Source organism: Triturus cristatus, chromosome 10 (assembly GCF_964204655.1).
Source record: "Triturus cristatus chromosome 10, aTriCri1.1, whole genome shotgun sequence".
Classification (NCBI taxonomy): domain Eukaryota; kingdom Metazoa; phylum Chordata; class Amphibia; order Caudata; family Salamandridae; genus Triturus; species Triturus cristatus.
Window position 1 is genome coordinate 845,597,117 of NC_140593.1, and position 15,992 is coordinate 845,613,108.

Consider the following 15,992-nt stretch of genomic DNA (forward strand, 5'->3'; position numbering starts at 1 on the left):
GACCATTTCTTCTTTTCAATGCTATAAGACGCCGTGTATGGTGAGAAAGTTCCTTTCCCTGCACGCTGTTTCCCACTTTTGGCGTATAGAATTTCAGTGCCGGACTTCTTTGCAACTGCTTTTCTGGGGTGGACCATCAGTGTAGGAACAGTAAATTCAAAGTGTTTTTCTAGCGTGATTTCAGGTATGGTTTTAAAATCGCCTTTTGGAATAAAAGTGGTCCTCGTTCCTTTCTTCCAAAGAAAGAGATCGGGTAAGGAGGGTCCAACGTTGAGCTTCATGGACATTGGCCCTTGGTCTGTGCTTTCCAGCCCACTACATGCCAAGAAGATTGCTGCAAGAGTATCTGTTTCTGTGGTGTAGTGGTTATCTCGTTCGCTTTACACGCGAAAGGTCCCTGGTTCGAGACCGGGCAGAAACAGCAGCTTATTGTTTGCATTTACTCTCTCAACTTATAGGAAAGCTGAGATAATGGAAGCTGTCTATCCCTCACCAGCGTGATGTACTGTGCTCCAGGGGCATCAGTGACAGCTCAAAAAGAGAAGTGACGATAGTTTGCGCCATTCGTTTGCACGTCCTTTTGTACTGAAGGGTGGGCCTACTTGATGAAAGCAAGGCATGAGAGCAGAAATTGTTTTATTGTCCTCACCGAGAGCATACACCTAGAGCAAACAAAATGTCTGAAGGATGGAGGTATTTTCATTTCTTGTTCGATGACGGCCATGGAAAAGACAGCAACCATATTGCAGAAGAGAGCAGCATGTGCAGTTGCTTGCTTTGGGTGAATCATTCACCAACTCGCTGCCAATACCCCCGGAGCCGGTGCAAAAGGTGACTCTTCTGTGCCTCGGCTCGTTGGTCTAGGGGTATGATTCTCGCTTAGGGTGCGAGAGGTCCCGGGTTCAAATCCCAGACGAGCCCTTTTTTTAGAGGTAAACATACGAATCCTACTCAAAACTGACAATGCCTGACTATTTCTCATTACACTCGGCGCATTGTTGCACAAATTATTTTGAACCTCAGAAGAAAAACGGATATCCATGCTTTTTCTGCCTTCATGCTTAGTCTGTGTGTGTCCCAGGTGATGCTTTCCCAAGCTGTACTTGCTGGCATTTAGGCATCAGATATTTGTCTGTCGATGCCTGCATAAGTAAATTTTTAATACGTCTAATTGCAAGCATGTTGGCTGATATCTCTGCAGTTTTCACACTTGCTCCTCGCTTTCTGGGTGGCTGCTGATACAGCAGAATAGAAGTAGAGAGAATCCTTGAGAGGAACCTTGCTCTAACAGTAAAACACAGCAAGTTAGTTTCTGTAGTGTAGTGGTCATCACGTTCGCCTAACATGCGAAAGGTCCCCGGTTCGAGACCGGGCAGAAACACTGTGCATGAGCTGCTTTTATGTGCACCCTCTAAAACCTTATTATCTCAATGCAAGCTTAAGAAGAGGCGGTCCATGAACCCAGCGAGCCGTGGGAAACTTCCTTTACTTTTCCAAGACGAAACAAAGTAATCCGCATCCATCAGTGGTCGCTCTTGTGCCTAGCTTTTTTTTTTATCATGCCATGTTGTATTGTGGGGCCTTTACACCTGTGACATTGCTGCGAACGCTGTAAGTGCAAACATTGGCAAGTGCAGACAGAAGAGTCAGACCTGTACATAGCCAGGGCTGTCAGGATGGCCGAGTGGTCTAAGGCGCCAGACTCAAGAGAGCTTGATCTTCAGTGCAACTGAGACTTCTGGTCTCCTCATGGAGGCGTGGGTTCAAATCCCACTTCTGACAGGTCTCTTTTACACCCTTAAATCGTCCTGTTTTTTGCAGTGCATTCCCCACACACCACAATCTTTGCACGGACCTGTAACATATGACGAGAAATCCACCAACGATCAGGCAGGGCCCTCAATCACAATTCCATGTATTCCTGGAAGGGACACCTCAGGCACACCTTCCGTTAAATTTGCACTCCATCACACTAACTGCTGTGCTGGTTTCTCATTAAGCAGTTGATCCCATCTTTGTTGTGAGGCTCTCCTGCCACCTTTTGGGCGGAGAAGGCACTGTCCCTGCAACAACACAGGCAGACATGTTCAACAGGGCTTCCTGGTTATGTGGGAGGAGCAGATTGTCATTGGTCCCCCCTTGCGAATTTTAATTTACATAAGGAAGACAGAGAGGTAGCTGGGAGTAGGCAGTACACACGGACATTGAACTCTATCTTGTGATTTGCAGCCAATTCTAGATTGAGGCAGGAGGAAAGGAGGTGACTTGCCCAACAATGGCCATTCTGGGAATTCAGCCACCCTGGTTCTCCCAGGTGAGTGTTTCAGTCCTGCGAGCCACTCATATAAATCTCGCCTGATCGAGCCTCATTGAGTGCTGAGTGAGCATGTTTGAATCCAAGAATCAAACGCTTCTTTCTTAGAAGCAAGAATTGGCAGGCCCTCCCTTGCTTCTGGGGTGGAAGTTTATGGGGCAAGGGTCCAGGACTTGCAGAGAAGTACAAGTGCCAGAAAGTGCCTGCAGTTCTCATCAGTGCCTTTTTTCTGCTCACTGGCAGCTAGGATATCGGCTGATCCCTTCCTTGCAAGAGTGAAAAAAACAACACCTTGAGAGAAAACATGACTTTGTGTGGCTCACATAGAGAGAGAGCAGCCAAATAGCACTGCTTTGTTTCTGAAAGACGCATCAGAAATTGTTCAAATTGCTGACAGGGGAATCAGGCTTGTTGGTCTAGGGGTATGATTCTCGCTTCGGGTGCGAGAGATCCCGGACGAGCCCATGTTGTGGAATTATTTTTAGGCTGCTTATTATATAGGACCATTTCTTCTTTTCAATGCTATAAGACGCCGTGTATGGTGAGAAAGTTCCTTTCCCTGCACGCTGTTTCCCACTTTTGGCGTATAGAATTTCAGTGCCGGACTTCTTTGCAACTGCTTTTCTGGGGTGGACCATCAGTGTAGGAACATTAAATTCAAAGTGTTTTTCTAGCGTGATTTCAGGTATGGTTTTAAAATCGCCTTTTGGAATAAAAGTGGTCCTCGTTCCTTTCTTCCAAAGAAAGAGATCGGGTAAGGAGGGTCCAACGTTGAGCTTCATGGACATTGGCCCTTGGTCTGTGCTTTCCAGCCCACTACATGCCAAGAAGATTGCTGCAAAAGTATCTGTTTCTGTGGTGTAGTGGTTATCACGTTTGCTTTACACGCGAAAGGTCCCTGGTTCGAGACCGGGCAGAAACAGCATCTTATTGTTTGCATTTACTCTCTCAACTTATAGGAAAGCTGAGATAATGGAAGCTGTCTATCCCTCACCAGCGTGACGTACTGTGCTCCAGGGGCATCAGTGACAGCTCAAAAAGAGAAGTGACGATAGTTTGCGCCATTCGTTTGCACGTCCTTTTGAACTGAAGGGTGGGCCTACTTGATGAAAGCAAGGCATGAGAGCAGAAATTGTTTTATTGTCCTCACCGAGAGCATACACCTAGAGCAAACAAAATGTCTGAAGGATGGAGGTATTTTCATTTCTTGTTCGATGACGGCCTTGGAAAAGACAGCAACCATATTGCAGAAGAGAGCAGCATGTGCAGTTGCTTGCTTTGGGTGAATCATTCACCAACTCGCTGCCAATAACCCCCGGAGCCGGTGCAAAAGGTGACTCTTCTGTGCCTCGGCTCGTTGGTCTAGGGGTATGATTCTCGCTTAGGGTGCGAGAGGTCCCGGGTTCAAATCCCGGACGAGCCCTTTTTTAGAGGTAAACATACGAATCCTACTCAAAACTGACAATGCCTGACTATTTCTCATTACACTCGGCGCATTGTTGCACAAATTATTTTGAACCTCAGAAGAAAAACGGATATCCATGCTTTTTCTGCCTTCATGCTTAGTCTGTGTGTGTCCCAGGTGATGCTTTCCCAAGCTGTACTTGCTGGCATTTAGGCATCAGATATTTGTCTGTCGATGCCTGCATAAGTAAATTTTTAATACGTCTAATTGCAAGCATGTTGGCTGATATCTCTGCAGTTTTCACACTTGCTCCTCGCTTTCTGAGTGGCTGCTGATACAGCAGAATAGAAGTAGAGAGAATCCTTGAGAGGAACCTTGCTCTAACAGTAAAACACAGCAAGTGAGTTTCTGTAGTGTAGTGGTCATCACGTTCGCCTAACACGCGAAAGGTCCCCGGTTCGAGACCGGGCAGAAACACTGTGCATGAGCTGCTTTTATGTGCACCCTCTAAAACCTTATTATCTCAAAGCAAGCTTAAGAAGAGGCGGTCCATGAACCCAGCGAGCCGTGGGAAACTTCCTTTACTTTTCCAAGACGAAACAAAGTAATCCGCATCCATCAGTGGTCGCTCTTGTGCCTAGCTTTTTTTTTCATCATGCCATGTTGTATTGTGGGGCCTTTACACCTGTGACATTGCTGCGAACGCTGTAAGTGCAAACATTGGCAAGTGCAGACAGAAGAGTCAGACCTGTACATAGCCAGGGCTGTCAGGATGGCCGAGTGGTCTAAGGCGCCAGACTCAAGAGAGCTTGATCTTCAGTGCAACTGAGACTTCTGGTCTCCTCATTGAGGCGTGGGTTCAAATCCCACTTCTGACAGGTCTCTTTTACACCCTTAAATCGTCCTGTTTTTTGCAGTGCATTCCCCACACACCACAATCTTTGCACGGACCTGTAACATATGACGAGAAATCCACCAACGATCAGGCTGGGCCCTCAATCACAATTCCATGTATTCCTGGAAGAGACACCTCAGGCACACCCTCCGTTAAATTTGCACTCCATCACACTAACTGCTGTGCTGGTTTCTCATTAAGCAGTTGATCCCATCTTTGTTGTGAGGCTCTCCTGCCACCTTTTGGGCGGAGAAGGCACTGTCCCTGCAACAACACAGGCAGACATGTTCAACAGGGCTTCCTGGTTATGTGGGAGGAGCAGATTGTCATTGGTCCCCCCTTGCGAATTTTAATTTACATAAGGAAGACAGAGAGGTAGCTGGGAGTAGGCAGTACACACGGACATTGAACTCTATCTTGTGATTTGCAGCCAATTCTAGATTGAGGCAGGAGGAAAGGAGGTGACTTGCCCAACAATGGCCATTCTGGGAATTCAGCCACCCTGGGTCTCCCAGGTGAGTGTTTCAGTCCTGCGAGCCACTCATATAAATCTCGCCTGATCGAGCCTGATCGAGCGCTGAGTGAGCATGTTTGAATCCAAGAATCAAACGCCTCTTTCTTAGGAGCAAGAATTGGCAGGCCCTCCCTTGCTTATGGGGTGGAAGTTTATGGGGCAAGGGTCCAGGACTTGCAGAGAAGTACAAGTGCCAGAAAGTGCCTGCAGTTCTCATCAGTGCCTTTTTTCTGCTCACTGGCAGCTAGGATATCGGCTGATCCCTTCCTTGCAAGAGTGAAAAAAACAACACCTTGAGAGAAAACATGACTTTGTGTGGCTCACATAGAGAGAGAGCAGCCAAATAGCACTGCTTTGTTTCTGAAAGACGCATCAGAAATTGTTCAAATTGCTGACAGGGGAATCAGGCTCGTTGGTCTAGGGGTATGATTCTCGCTTCGGGTGCGAGAGGTCCCGGGTTCAAATCCCGGACGAGCCCATGTTGTGGAATTATTTTTAGGCTGCTTATTATATAGGACCATTTCTTCTTTTCAATGCTATAAGACGCCGTGTATGGTGAGAAAGTTCCTTTCCCTGCACGCTGTTTCCCACTTTTGGCGTATAGAATTTCAGTGCCGGACTTCTTTGCAACTGCTTTTCTGGGGTGGACCATCAGTGTAGGAACATTAAATTCAAAGTGTTTTTCTAGCGTGATTTCAGGTATGGTTTTAAAATCGCCTTTTTGGAATAAAAGTGGTCCTCGTTCCTTTCTTCCAAAGAAAGAGATCGGGTAAGGAGGGTCCAACGTTGAGCTTCATGGACATTGGCCCTTGGTCTGTGCTTTCCAGCCCACTACATGCCAAGAAGATTGCTGCAAGAGTATCTGTTTCTGTGGTGTAGTGGTTATCTCGTTCGCTTTACACGCGAAAGGTCCCTGGTTCGAGACCGGGCAGAAACAGCAGCTTATTGTTTGCATTTACTCTCTCAACTTATAGGAAAGCTGAGATAATGGAAGCTGTCTATCCCTCACCAGCGTGATGTACTGTGCTCCAGGGGCATCAGTGACAGCTCAAAAAGAGAAGTGACGATAGTTTGCGCCATTCGTTTGCACGTCCTTTTGTACTGAAGGGTGGGCCTACTTGATGAAAGCAAGGCATGAGAGCAGAAATTGTTTTATTGTCCTCACCGAGAGCATACACCTAGAGCAAACAAAATGTCTGAAGGATGGAGGTATTTTCATTTCTTGTTCGATGACGGCCATGGAAAAGACAGCAACCATATTGCAGAAGAGAGCAGCATGTGCAGTTGCTTGCTTTGGGTGAATCATTCACCAACTCGCTGCCAATAACCCCCGGAGCCGGTGCAAAAGGTGACTCTTCTGTGCCTCGGCTCGTTGGTCTAGGGGTATGATTCTCGCTTAGGGTGCGAGAGGTCCCGGGTTCAAATCCCAGACGAGCCCTTTTTTAGAGGTAAACATACGAATCCTACTCAAAACTGACAATGCCTGACTATTTCTCATTACACTCGGCGCATTGTTGCACAAATTATTTTGAACCTCAGAAGAAAAACGGATATCCATGCTTTTTCTGCCTTCATGCTTAGTCTGTGTGTGTCCCAGGTGATGCTTTCCCAAGCTGTACTTGCTGGCATTTAGGCATCAGATATTTGTCTGTCGATGCCTGCATAAGTAAATTTTTAATACGTCTAATTGCAAGCATGTTGGCTGATATCTCTGCAGTTTTCACACTTGCTCCTCGCTTTCTGAGTGGCTGCTGATACAGCAGAATAGAAGTAGAGAGAATCCTTGAGAGGAACCTTGCTCTAACAGTAAAACACAGCAAGTTAGTTTCTGTAGTGTAGTGGTCATCAAGTTCGCCTAACATGCGAAAGGTCCCCGGTTCGAGACCGGGCAGAAACACTGTGCATGAGCTGCTTTTATGTGCACCCTGTAAAACCTTATTATCTCAATGCAAGCTTAAGAAGAGGCGGTCCATGAACCCATCGAGCCGTGGGAAACTTCCTTTACTTTTCCAAGACGAAACAAAGTAATCCGCATCCATCAGTGGTCGCTCTTGTGCCTAGCTTTTTTTTTCATCATGCCATGTTGTATTGTGGGGCCTTTACACCTGTGACATTGCTGCGAACGCTGTAAGTGCAAACATTGGCAAGTGCAGACAGAAGAGTCAGACCTGTACATAGCCAGTGCTGTCAGGATGGCCGAGTGGTCTAAGGCGCCAGACTCAAGAGAGCTTGATCTTCAGTGCAACTGAGACTTCTGGTCTCCTCATGGAGGCGTGGGTTCAAATCCCACTTCTGACAGGTCTCTTTTACACCCTTAAATCGTCCTGTTTTTTGCAGTGCATTCCCCACACACCACAATCTTTGCACGGACCTGTAACATATGACGAGAAATCCACCAACGATCAGGCTGGGCCCTCAATCACAATTCCATGTATTCCTGGAAGGGACACCTCAGGCACACCCTCCGTTAAATTTGCACTCCATCACACTAACTGCTGTGCTGGTTTCTCATTAAGCAGTTGATCCCATCTTTGTTGTGAGGCTCTCCTGCCACCTTTTGGGCGGAGAAGGCACTGTCCCTGCAACAACACAGGCAGACATGTTCAACAGGGCTTCCTGGTTATGTGGGAGGAGCAGATTGTCATTGGTCCCCCCTTGCGAATTTTAATTTACATAAGGAAGACAGAGAGGTAGCTGGGAGTAGGCAGTACACACGGACATTGAACTCTATCTTGTGATTTGCAGCCAATTCTAGATTGAGGCAGGAGGAAAGGAGGTGACTTGCCCAACAATGGCCATTCTGGGAATTCAGCCACCCTGGGTCTCCCAGGTGAGTGTTTCAGTCCTGCGAGCCACTCATATAAATCTCGCCTGATCGAGCCTCATTGAGTGCTGAGTGAGCATGTTTGAATCCAAGAATCAAACGCTTCTTTCTTAGAAGCAAGAATTGGCAGGCCCTCCCTTGCTTCTGGGGTGGAAGTTTATGGGGCAAGGGTCCAGGACTTGCAGAGAAGTACAAGTGCCAGAAAGTGCCTGCAGTTCTCATCAGTGCCTTTTTTCTGCTCACTGGCAGCTAGGATATCGGCTGATCCCTTCCTTGCAAGAGTGAAAAAAACAACACCTTGAGAGAAAACATGACTTTGTGTGGCTCACATAGAGAGAGAGCAGCCAAATAGCACTGCTTTGTTTCTGAAAGACGCATCAGAAATTGTTCAAATTGCTGACAGGGGAATCAGGCTCGTTGGTCTAGGGGTATGATTCTTGCTTCGGGTGCGAGAGGTCCCGGGTTCAAATCCCGGACGAGCCCATGTTGTGGAATTATTTTTAGGCTGCTTATTATATAGGACCATTTCTTCTTTTCAATGCTATAAGACGCCGTGTATGGTGAGAAAGTTCCTTTCCCTGCACGCTGTTTCCCACTTTTGGCGTATAGAATTTCAGTGCCGGACTTCTTTGCAACTGCTTTTCTGGGGTGGACCATCAGTGTAGAAACATTAAATTCAAAGTGTTTTTCTAGCGTGATTTCAGGTATGGTTTTAAAATCGCCTTTTGGAATAAAAGTGGTCCTCGTTCCTTTCTTCCAAAGAAAGAGATCGGGTAAGGAGGGTCCAACGTTGAGCTTCATGGACATTGGCCCTTGGTCTGTGCTTTCCAGCCCACTACATGCCAAGAAGATTGCTGCAAGAGTATCTGTTTCTGTGGTGTAGTGGTTATCTCGTTCGCTTTACACGCGAAAGGTCCCTGGTTCGAGACCGGGCAGAAACAGCAGCTTATTGTTTGCATTTACTCTCTCAACTTATAGGAAAGCTGAGATAATGGAAGCTGTCTATCCCTCACCAGCGTGATGTACTGTGCTCCAGGGGCATCAGTGACAGCTCAAAAAGAGAAGTGACGATAGTTTGCGCCATTCGTTTGCACGTCCTTTTGTACTGAAGGGTGGGCCTACTTGATGAAAGCAAGGCATGAGAGCAGAAATTGTTTTATTGTCCTCACCGAGAGCATACACCTAGAGCAAACAAAATGTCTGAAGGATGGAGGTATTTTCATTTCTTGTTCGATGACGGCCATGGAAAAGACAGCAACCATATTGCAGAAGAGAGCAGCATGTGCAGTTGCTTGCTTTGGGTGAATCATTCACCAACTCGCTGCCAATAACCCCCGGAGCCGGTGCAAAAGGTGACTCTTCTGTGCCTCGGCTCGTTGGTCTAGGGGTATGATTCTCGCTTAGGGTGCGAGAGGTCCCGGGTTCAAATCCCAGACGAGCCCTTTTTTAGAGGTAAACATACGAATCCTACTCAAAACTGACAATGCCTGACTATTTCTCATTACACTCGGCGCATTGTTGCACAAATTATTTTGAACCTCAGAAGAAAAACGGATATCCATGCTTTTTCTGCCTTCATGCTTAGTCTGTGTGTGTCCCAGGTGATGCTTTCCCAAGCTGTACTTGCTGGCATTTAGGCATCAGATATTTGTCTGTCGATGCCTGCATAAGTAAATATTTAATACGTCTAATTGCAAGCATGTTGGCTGATATCTCTGCAGTTTTCACACTTGCTCCTCGCTTTCTGGGTGGCTGCTGATACAGCAGAATAGAAGTAGAGAGAATCCTTGAGAGGAACCTTGCTCTAACAGTAAAACACAGCAAGTTAGTTTCTGTAGTGTAGTGGTCTTCACGTTCGCCTAACACGCGAAAGGTCCCCGGTTCGAGACCGGGCAGAAACACTGTGCATGAGCTGCTTTTATGTGCACCCTCTAAAACCTTATTATCTCAATGCAAGCTTAAGAAGAGGCGGTCCATGAACCCAGCGAGCCGTGGGAAACTTCCTTTACTTTTCCAAGACGAAACAAAGTAATCCGCATCCATCAGTGGTCGCTCTTGTGCCTAGCTTTTTTTTTTATCATGCCATGTTGTATTGTGGGGCCTTTACACCTGTGACATTGCTGCGAACGCTGTAAGTGCAAACATTGGCAAGTGCAGACAGAAGAGTCAGACCTGTACATAGCCAGGGCTGTCAGGATGGCCGAGTGGTCTAAGGCGCCAGACTCAAGAGAGCTTGATCTTCAGTGCAACTGAGACTTCTGGTCTCCTCATGGAGGCGTGGGTTCAAATCCCACTTCTGACAGGTCTCTTTTACACCCTTAAATCGTCCTGTTTTTTGCAGTGCATTCCCCACACACCACAATCTTTGCACGGACCTGTAACATATGACGAGAAATCCACCAACGATCAGGCAGGGCCCTCAATCACAATTCCATGTATTCCTGGAAGGGACACCTCAGGCACACCTTCCGTTAAATTTGCACTCCATCACACTAACTGCTGTGCTGGTTTCTCATTAAGCAGTTGATCCCATCTTTGTTGTGAGGCTCTCCTGCCACCTTTTGGGCGGAGAAGGCACTGTCCCTGCAACAACACAGGCAGACATGTTCAACAGGGCTTCCTGGTTATGTGGGAGGAGCAGATTGTCATTGGTCCCCCCTTGCGAATTTTAATTTACATAAGGAAGACAGAGAGGTAGCTGGGAGTAGGCAGTACACACGGACATTGAACTCTATCTTGTGATTTGCAGCCAATTCTAGATTGAGGCAGGAGGAAAGGAGGTGACTTGCCCAACAATGGCCATTCTGGGAATTCAGCCACCCTGGGTCTCCCAGGTGAGTGTTTCAGTCCTGCGAGCCACTCATATAAATCTCGCCTGATCGAGCCTCATTGAGTGCTGAGTGAGCATGTTTGAATCCAAGAATCAAACGCTTCTTTCTTAGAAGCAAGAATTGGCAGGCCCTCCCTTGCTTCTGGGGTGGAAGTTTATGGGGCAAGGGTCCAGGACTTGCAGAGAAGTACAAGTGCCAGAAAGTGCCTGCAGTTCTCATCAGTGCCTTTTTTCTGCTCACTGGCAGCTAGGATATCGGCTGATCCCTTCCTTGCAAGAGTGAAAAAAACAACACCTTGAGAGAAAACATGACTTTGTGTGGCTCACATAGAGAGAGAGCAGCCAAATAGCACTGCTTTGTTTCTGAAAGACGCATCAGAAATTGTTCAAATTGCTGACAGGGGAATCAGGCTCGTTGGTCTAGGGGTATGATTCTCGCTTCGGGTGCGAGAGGTCCCGGGTTCAAATCCCGGACGAGCCCATGTTGTGGAATTATTTTTAGGCTGCTTATTATATAGGACCATTTCTTCTTTTCAATGCTATAAGACGCCGTGTATGGTGAGAAAGTTCCTTTCCCTGCACGCTGTTTCCCACTTTTGGCGTATAGAATTTCAGTGCCGGACTTCTTTGCAACTGCTTTTCTGGGGTGGACCATCAGTGTAGGAACATTAAATTCAAAGTGTTTTTCTAGCGTGATTTCAGGTATGGTTTTAAAATCGCCTTTTGGAATAAAAGTGGTCCTCGTTCCTTTCTTCCAAAGAAAGAGATCGGGTAAGGAGGGTCCAACGTTGAGCTTCATGGACATTGGCCCTTGGTCTGTGCTTTCCAGCCCACTACATGCCAAGAAGATTGCTGCAAGAGTATCTGTTTCTGTGGTGTAGTGGTTATCTCGTTCGCTTTACACGCGAAAGGTCCCTGGTTCGAGACCGGGCAGAAACAGCAGCTTATTGTTTGCATTTACTCTCTCAACTTATAGGAAAGCTGAGATAATGGAAGCTGTCTATCCCTCACCAGCGTGATGTACTGTGCTCCAGGGGCATCAGTGACAGCTCAAAAAGAGAAGTGACGATAGTTTGCGCCATTCGTTTGCACGTCCTTTTGTACTGAAGGGTGGGCCTACTTGATGAAAGCAAGGCATGAGAGCAGAAATTGTTTTATTGTCCTCACCGAGAGCATACACCTAGAGCAAACAAAATGTCTGAAGGATGGAGGTATTTTCATTTCTTGTTCGATGACGGCCATGGAAAAGACAGCAACCATATTGCAGAAGAGAGCAGCATGTGCAGTTGCTTGCTTTGGGTGAATCATTCACCAACTCGCTGCCAATAACCCCCGGAGCCGGTGCAAAAGGTGACTCTTCTGTGCCTCGGCTCGTTGGTCTAGGGGTATGATTCTCGCTTAGGGTGCGAGAGGTCCCGGGTTCAAATCCCAGACGAGCCCTTTTTTAGAGGTAAACATACGAATCCTACTCAAAACTGACAATGCCTGACTATTTCTCATTACACTCGGCGCATTGTTGCACAAATTATTTTGAACCTCAGAAGAAAAACGGATATCCATGCTTTTTCTGCCTTCATGCTTAGTCTGTGTGTGTCCCAGGTGATGCTTTCCCAAGCTGTACTTGCTGGCATTTAGGCATCAGATATTTGTCTGTCGATGCCTGCATAAGTAAATTTTTAATACGTCTAATTGCAAGCATGTTGGCTGATATCTCTGCAGTTTTCACACTTGCTCCTCGCTTTCTGAGTGGCTGCTGATACAGCAGAATAGAAGTAGAGAGAATCCTTGAGAGGAACCTTGCTCTAACAGTAAAACACAGCAAGTTAGTTTCTGTAGTGTAGTGGTCATCACGTTCGCCTAACACGCGAAAGGTCCCCGGTTCGAGACCGGGCAGAAACACTGTGCTTGAGCTGCTTTTATGTGCACCCTCTAAAACCTTATTATCTCAATGCAAGCTTAAGAAGAGGCGGTCCATGAACCCAGCGAGCCGTGGGAAACTTCCTTTACTTTTCCAAGACGAAACAAAGTAATCCGCATCCATCAGTGGTCGCTCTTGTGCCTAGCTTTTTTTTTTATCATGCCATGTTGTATTGTGGGGCCTTTACACCTGTGACATTGCTGCGAACGCTGTAAGTGCAAACATTGGCAAGAGCAGACAGAAGAGTCAGACCTGTACATAGCCAGGGCTGTCAGGATGGCCGAGTGGTCTAAGGCGCCAGACTCAAGAGAGCTTGATCTTCAGTGCAACTGAGACTTCTGGTCTCCTCATGGAGGCGTGGGTTCAAATCCCACTTCTGACAGGTCTCTTTTACACCCTTAAATCGTCCTGTTTTTTGCAGTGCATTCCCCACACACCACAATCTTTGCACGGACCTGTAACATATGACGAGAAATCCACCAACGATCAGGCAGGGCCCTCAATCACAATTCCATGTATTCCTGGAAGGGACACCTCAGGCACACCTTCCGTTAAATTTGCACTCCATCACACTAACTGCTGTGCTGGTTTCTCATTAAGCAGTTGATCCCATCTTTGTTGTGAGGCTCTCCTGCCACCTTTTGGGCGGAGAAGGCACTGTCCCTGCAACAACACAGGCAGACATGTTCAACAGGGCTTCCTGGTTATGTGGGAGGAGCAGATTGTCATTGGTCCCCCCTTGCGAATTTTAATTTACATAAGGAAGACAGAGAGGTAGCTGGGAGTAGGCAGTACACACGGACATTGAACTCTATCTTGTGATTTGCAGCCAATTCTAGATTGAGGCAGGAGGAAAGGAGGTGACTTGCCCAACAATGGCCATTCTGGGAATTCAGCCACCCTGGGTCTCCCAGGTGAGTGTTTCAGTCCTGCGAGCCACTCATATAAATCTCGCCTGATCGAGCCTCATTGAGTGCTGAGTGAGCATGTTTGAATCCAAGAATCAAACGCTTCTTTCTTAGAAGCAAGAATTGGCAGGCCCTCCCTTGCTTCTGGGGTGGAAGTTTATGGGGCAAGGGTCCAGGACTTGCAGAGAAGTACAAGTGCCAGAAAGTGCCTGCAGTTCTCATCAGTGCCTTTTTTCTGCTCACTGGCAGCTAGGATATCGGCTGATCCCTTCCTTGCAAGAGTGAAAAAACAACACCTTGAGAGAAAACATGACTTTGTGTGGCTCACATAGAGAGAGAGCAGCCAAATAGCACTGCTTTGTTTCTGAAAGACGCATCAGAAATTGTTCAAATTGCTGACAGGGGAATCAGGCTTGTTGGTCTAGGGGTATGATTCTCGCTTCGGGTGCGAGAGGTCCCGGGTTCAAATCCCGGACGAGCCCATGTTGTGGAATTATTTTTAGGCTGCTTATTATATAGGACCATTTCTTCTTTTCAATGCTATAAGACGCCGTGTATGGTGAGAAAGTTCCTTTCCCTGCACGCTGTTTCCCACTTTTGGCGTATAGAATTTCAGTGCCGGACTTCTTTGCAACTGCTTTTCTGGGGTGGACCATCAGTGTAGGAACATTAAATTCAAAGTGTTTTTCTAGCGTGATTTCAGGTATGGTTTTAAAATCGCCTTTTGGAATAAAAGTGGTCCTCGTTCCTTTCTTCCAAAGAAAGAGATCGGGTAAGGAGGGTCCAACGTTGAGCTTCATGGACATTGGCCCTTGGTCTGTGCTTTCCAGCCCACTACATGCCAAGAAGATTGCTGCAAGAGTATCTGTTTCTGTGGTGTAGTGGTTATCACGTTCGCTTTACACGCGAAAGGTCCCTGGTTCGAGACCGGGCAGAAACAGCATCTTATTGTTTGCATTTACTCTCTCAACTTATAGGAAAGCTGAGATAATGGAAGCTGTCTATCCCTCACCAGCGTGACGTACTGTGCTCCAGGGGCATCAGTGACAGCTCAAAAAGAGAAGTGACGATAGTTTGTGCCATTCGTTTGCACGTCCTTTTGAACTGAAGGGTGGGCCTACTTGATGAAAGCAAGGCATGAGAGCAGAAATTGTTTTATTGTCCTCACCGAGAGCATACACCTAGAGCAAACAAAATGTCTGAAGGATGGAGGTATTTTCATTTCTTGTTCGATGACGGCCTTGGAAAAGACAGCAACCATATTGCAGAAGAGAGCAGCATGTGCAGTTGCTTGCTTTGGGTGAATCATTCACCAACTCGCTGCCAATAACCCCCGGAGCCGGTGCAAAAGGTGACTCTTGTGTGCCTCGGCTCGTTGGTCTAGGGGTATGATTCTCGCTTAGGGTGCGAGAGGTCCCGGGTTCAAATCCCGGACGAGCCCTTTTTTAGAGGTAAACATACGAATCCTACTCAAAACTGACAATGCCTGACTATTTCTCATTACACTCGGCGCATTGTTGCACAAATTATTTTGAACCTCAGAAGAAAAACGGATATCCATGCTTTTTCTGCCTTCATGCTTAGTCTGTGTGTGTCCCAGGTGATGCTTTCCCAAGCTGTACTTGCTGGCATTTAGGCATCAGATATTTGTCTGTCGATGCCTGCATAAGTAAATTTTTAATACGTCTAATTGCAAGCATGTTGGCTGATATCTCTGCAGTTTTCACACTTGCTCCTCGCTTTCTGAGTGGCTGCTGATACAGCAGAATAGAAGTAGAGAGAATCCTTGAGAGGAACCTTGCTCTAACAGTAAAACACAGCAAGTTAGTTTCTGTAGTGTAGTGGTCATCACGTTCGCCTAACACGCGAAAGGTCCCCGGTTCGAGACCGGGCAGAAACACTGTGCATGAGCTGCTTTTATGTGCACCCTCTAAAACCTTATTATCTCAATGCAAGCTTAAGAAGAGGCGGTCCATGAACCCAGCGAGCCGTGGGAAACTTCCTTTACTTTTCCAAGACGAAACAAAGTAATCCGCATCCATCAGTGGTCGCTCTTGTGCCTAGCTTTTTTTTTCATCATGCCATGTTGTATTGTGGGGCCTTTACACCTGTGACATTGCTGCGAACGCTGTAAGTGCAAACATTGGCAAGTGCAGACAGAAGAGTCAGACCTGTACATAGCCAGTGCTGTCAGGATGGCCGAGTGGTCTAAGGCGCCAGACTCAAAAGAGCTTGATCTTCAGTGCAACTGAGACTTCTGGTCTCCTCATTGAGGCGTGGGTTCAAATCCCACTTCTGACAGGTCTCTTTTACACCCTTAAATCGTCCTGTTTTTTGCAGTGCATTCCCCACACACCACAATCTTTGCACGGACCTGTAACATA

General features: G+C 46.9%; 17 non-coding genes across 17 annotated transcripts; all 17 read left to right on the forward strand.

Annotated features, from left to right (window-relative positions):
• The first annotated feature begins 1,308 nt into the window (after positions 1 to 1,308).
• TRNAV-AAC (transfer RNA valine (anticodon AAC)) lies at positions 1,309 to 1,381 on the forward strand. Its single transcript has one exon. It is a non-coding gene; the product is annotated as a tRNA-Val (tRNA).
• Positions 1,382 to 1,670: 289 nt separating this feature from the next.
• On the forward strand, positions 1,671 to 1,782 carry TRNAL-CAA (transfer RNA leucine (anticodon CAA)). The gene is made up of 2 exons: positions 1,671 to 1,708; positions 1,737 to 1,782. It is a non-coding gene; the product is annotated as a tRNA-Leu (tRNA).
• Positions 1,783 to 3,163: 1,381 nt separating this feature from the next.
• TRNAV-UAC (transfer RNA valine (anticodon UAC)) lies at positions 3,164 to 3,236 on the forward strand. The gene has a single exon. It is a non-coding gene; the product is annotated as a tRNA-Val (tRNA).
• A 429-nt stretch (positions 3,237 to 3,665) lies between these two features.
• TRNAP-AGG (transfer RNA proline (anticodon AGG)) lies at positions 3,666 to 3,737 on the forward strand. Its single transcript has one exon. It is a non-coding gene; the product is annotated as a tRNA-Pro (tRNA).
• A 386-nt stretch (positions 3,738 to 4,123) lies between these two features.
• On the forward strand, positions 4,124 to 4,196 carry TRNAV-AAC (transfer RNA valine (anticodon AAC)). The gene has a single exon. It is a non-coding gene; the product is annotated as a tRNA-Val (tRNA).
• A 1,338-nt stretch (positions 4,197 to 5,534) lies between these two features.
• Positions 5,535 to 5,606, forward strand: TRNAP-CGG (transfer RNA proline (anticodon CGG)). Its single transcript has one exon. It is a non-coding gene; the product is annotated as a tRNA-Pro (tRNA).
• Positions 5,607 to 7,314: 1,708 nt separating this feature from the next.
• Positions 7,315 to 7,426, forward strand: TRNAL-CAA (transfer RNA leucine (anticodon CAA)). The gene is made up of 2 exons: positions 7,315 to 7,352; positions 7,381 to 7,426. It is a non-coding gene; the product is annotated as a tRNA-Leu (tRNA).
• Positions 7,427 to 8,363: 937 nt separating this feature from the next.
• Positions 8,364 to 8,435, forward strand: TRNAP-CGG (transfer RNA proline (anticodon CGG)). Its single transcript has one exon. It is a non-coding gene; the product is annotated as a tRNA-Pro (tRNA).
• Positions 8,436 to 9,780: 1,345 nt separating this feature from the next.
• TRNAV-AAC (transfer RNA valine (anticodon AAC)) lies at positions 9,781 to 9,853 on the forward strand. Its single transcript has one exon. It is a non-coding gene; the product is annotated as a tRNA-Val (tRNA).
• Positions 9,854 to 10,142: 289 nt separating this feature from the next.
• Positions 10,143 to 10,254, forward strand: TRNAL-CAA (transfer RNA leucine (anticodon CAA)). The gene is made up of 2 exons: positions 10,143 to 10,180; positions 10,209 to 10,254. It is a non-coding gene; the product is annotated as a tRNA-Leu (tRNA).
• Positions 10,255 to 11,191: 937 nt separating this feature from the next.
• On the forward strand, positions 11,192 to 11,263 carry TRNAP-CGG (transfer RNA proline (anticodon CGG)). Its single transcript has one exon. It is a non-coding gene; the product is annotated as a tRNA-Pro (tRNA).
• Positions 11,264 to 12,608: 1,345 nt separating this feature from the next.
• Positions 12,609 to 12,681, forward strand: TRNAV-AAC (transfer RNA valine (anticodon AAC)). The gene has a single exon. It is a non-coding gene; the product is annotated as a tRNA-Val (tRNA).
• A 289-nt stretch (positions 12,682 to 12,970) lies between these two features.
• TRNAL-CAA (transfer RNA leucine (anticodon CAA)) lies at positions 12,971 to 13,082 on the forward strand. Its single transcript has 2 exons — positions 12,971 to 13,008; positions 13,037 to 13,082. It is a non-coding gene; the product is annotated as a tRNA-Leu (tRNA).
• A 936-nt stretch (positions 13,083 to 14,018) lies between these two features.
• Positions 14,019 to 14,090, forward strand: TRNAP-CGG (transfer RNA proline (anticodon CGG)). Its single transcript has one exon. It is a non-coding gene; the product is annotated as a tRNA-Pro (tRNA).
• Positions 14,091 to 14,475: 385 nt separating this feature from the next.
• TRNAV-UAC (transfer RNA valine (anticodon UAC)) lies at positions 14,476 to 14,548 on the forward strand. The gene has a single exon. It is a non-coding gene; the product is annotated as a tRNA-Val (tRNA).
• A 429-nt stretch (positions 14,549 to 14,977) lies between these two features.
• On the forward strand, positions 14,978 to 15,049 carry TRNAP-AGG (transfer RNA proline (anticodon AGG)). The gene has a single exon. It is a non-coding gene; the product is annotated as a tRNA-Pro (tRNA).
• A 386-nt stretch (positions 15,050 to 15,435) lies between these two features.
• On the forward strand, positions 15,436 to 15,508 carry TRNAV-AAC (transfer RNA valine (anticodon AAC)). Its single transcript has one exon. It is a non-coding gene; the product is annotated as a tRNA-Val (tRNA).
• The last annotated feature ends 484 nt before the right edge of the window (positions 15,509 to 15,992 follow it).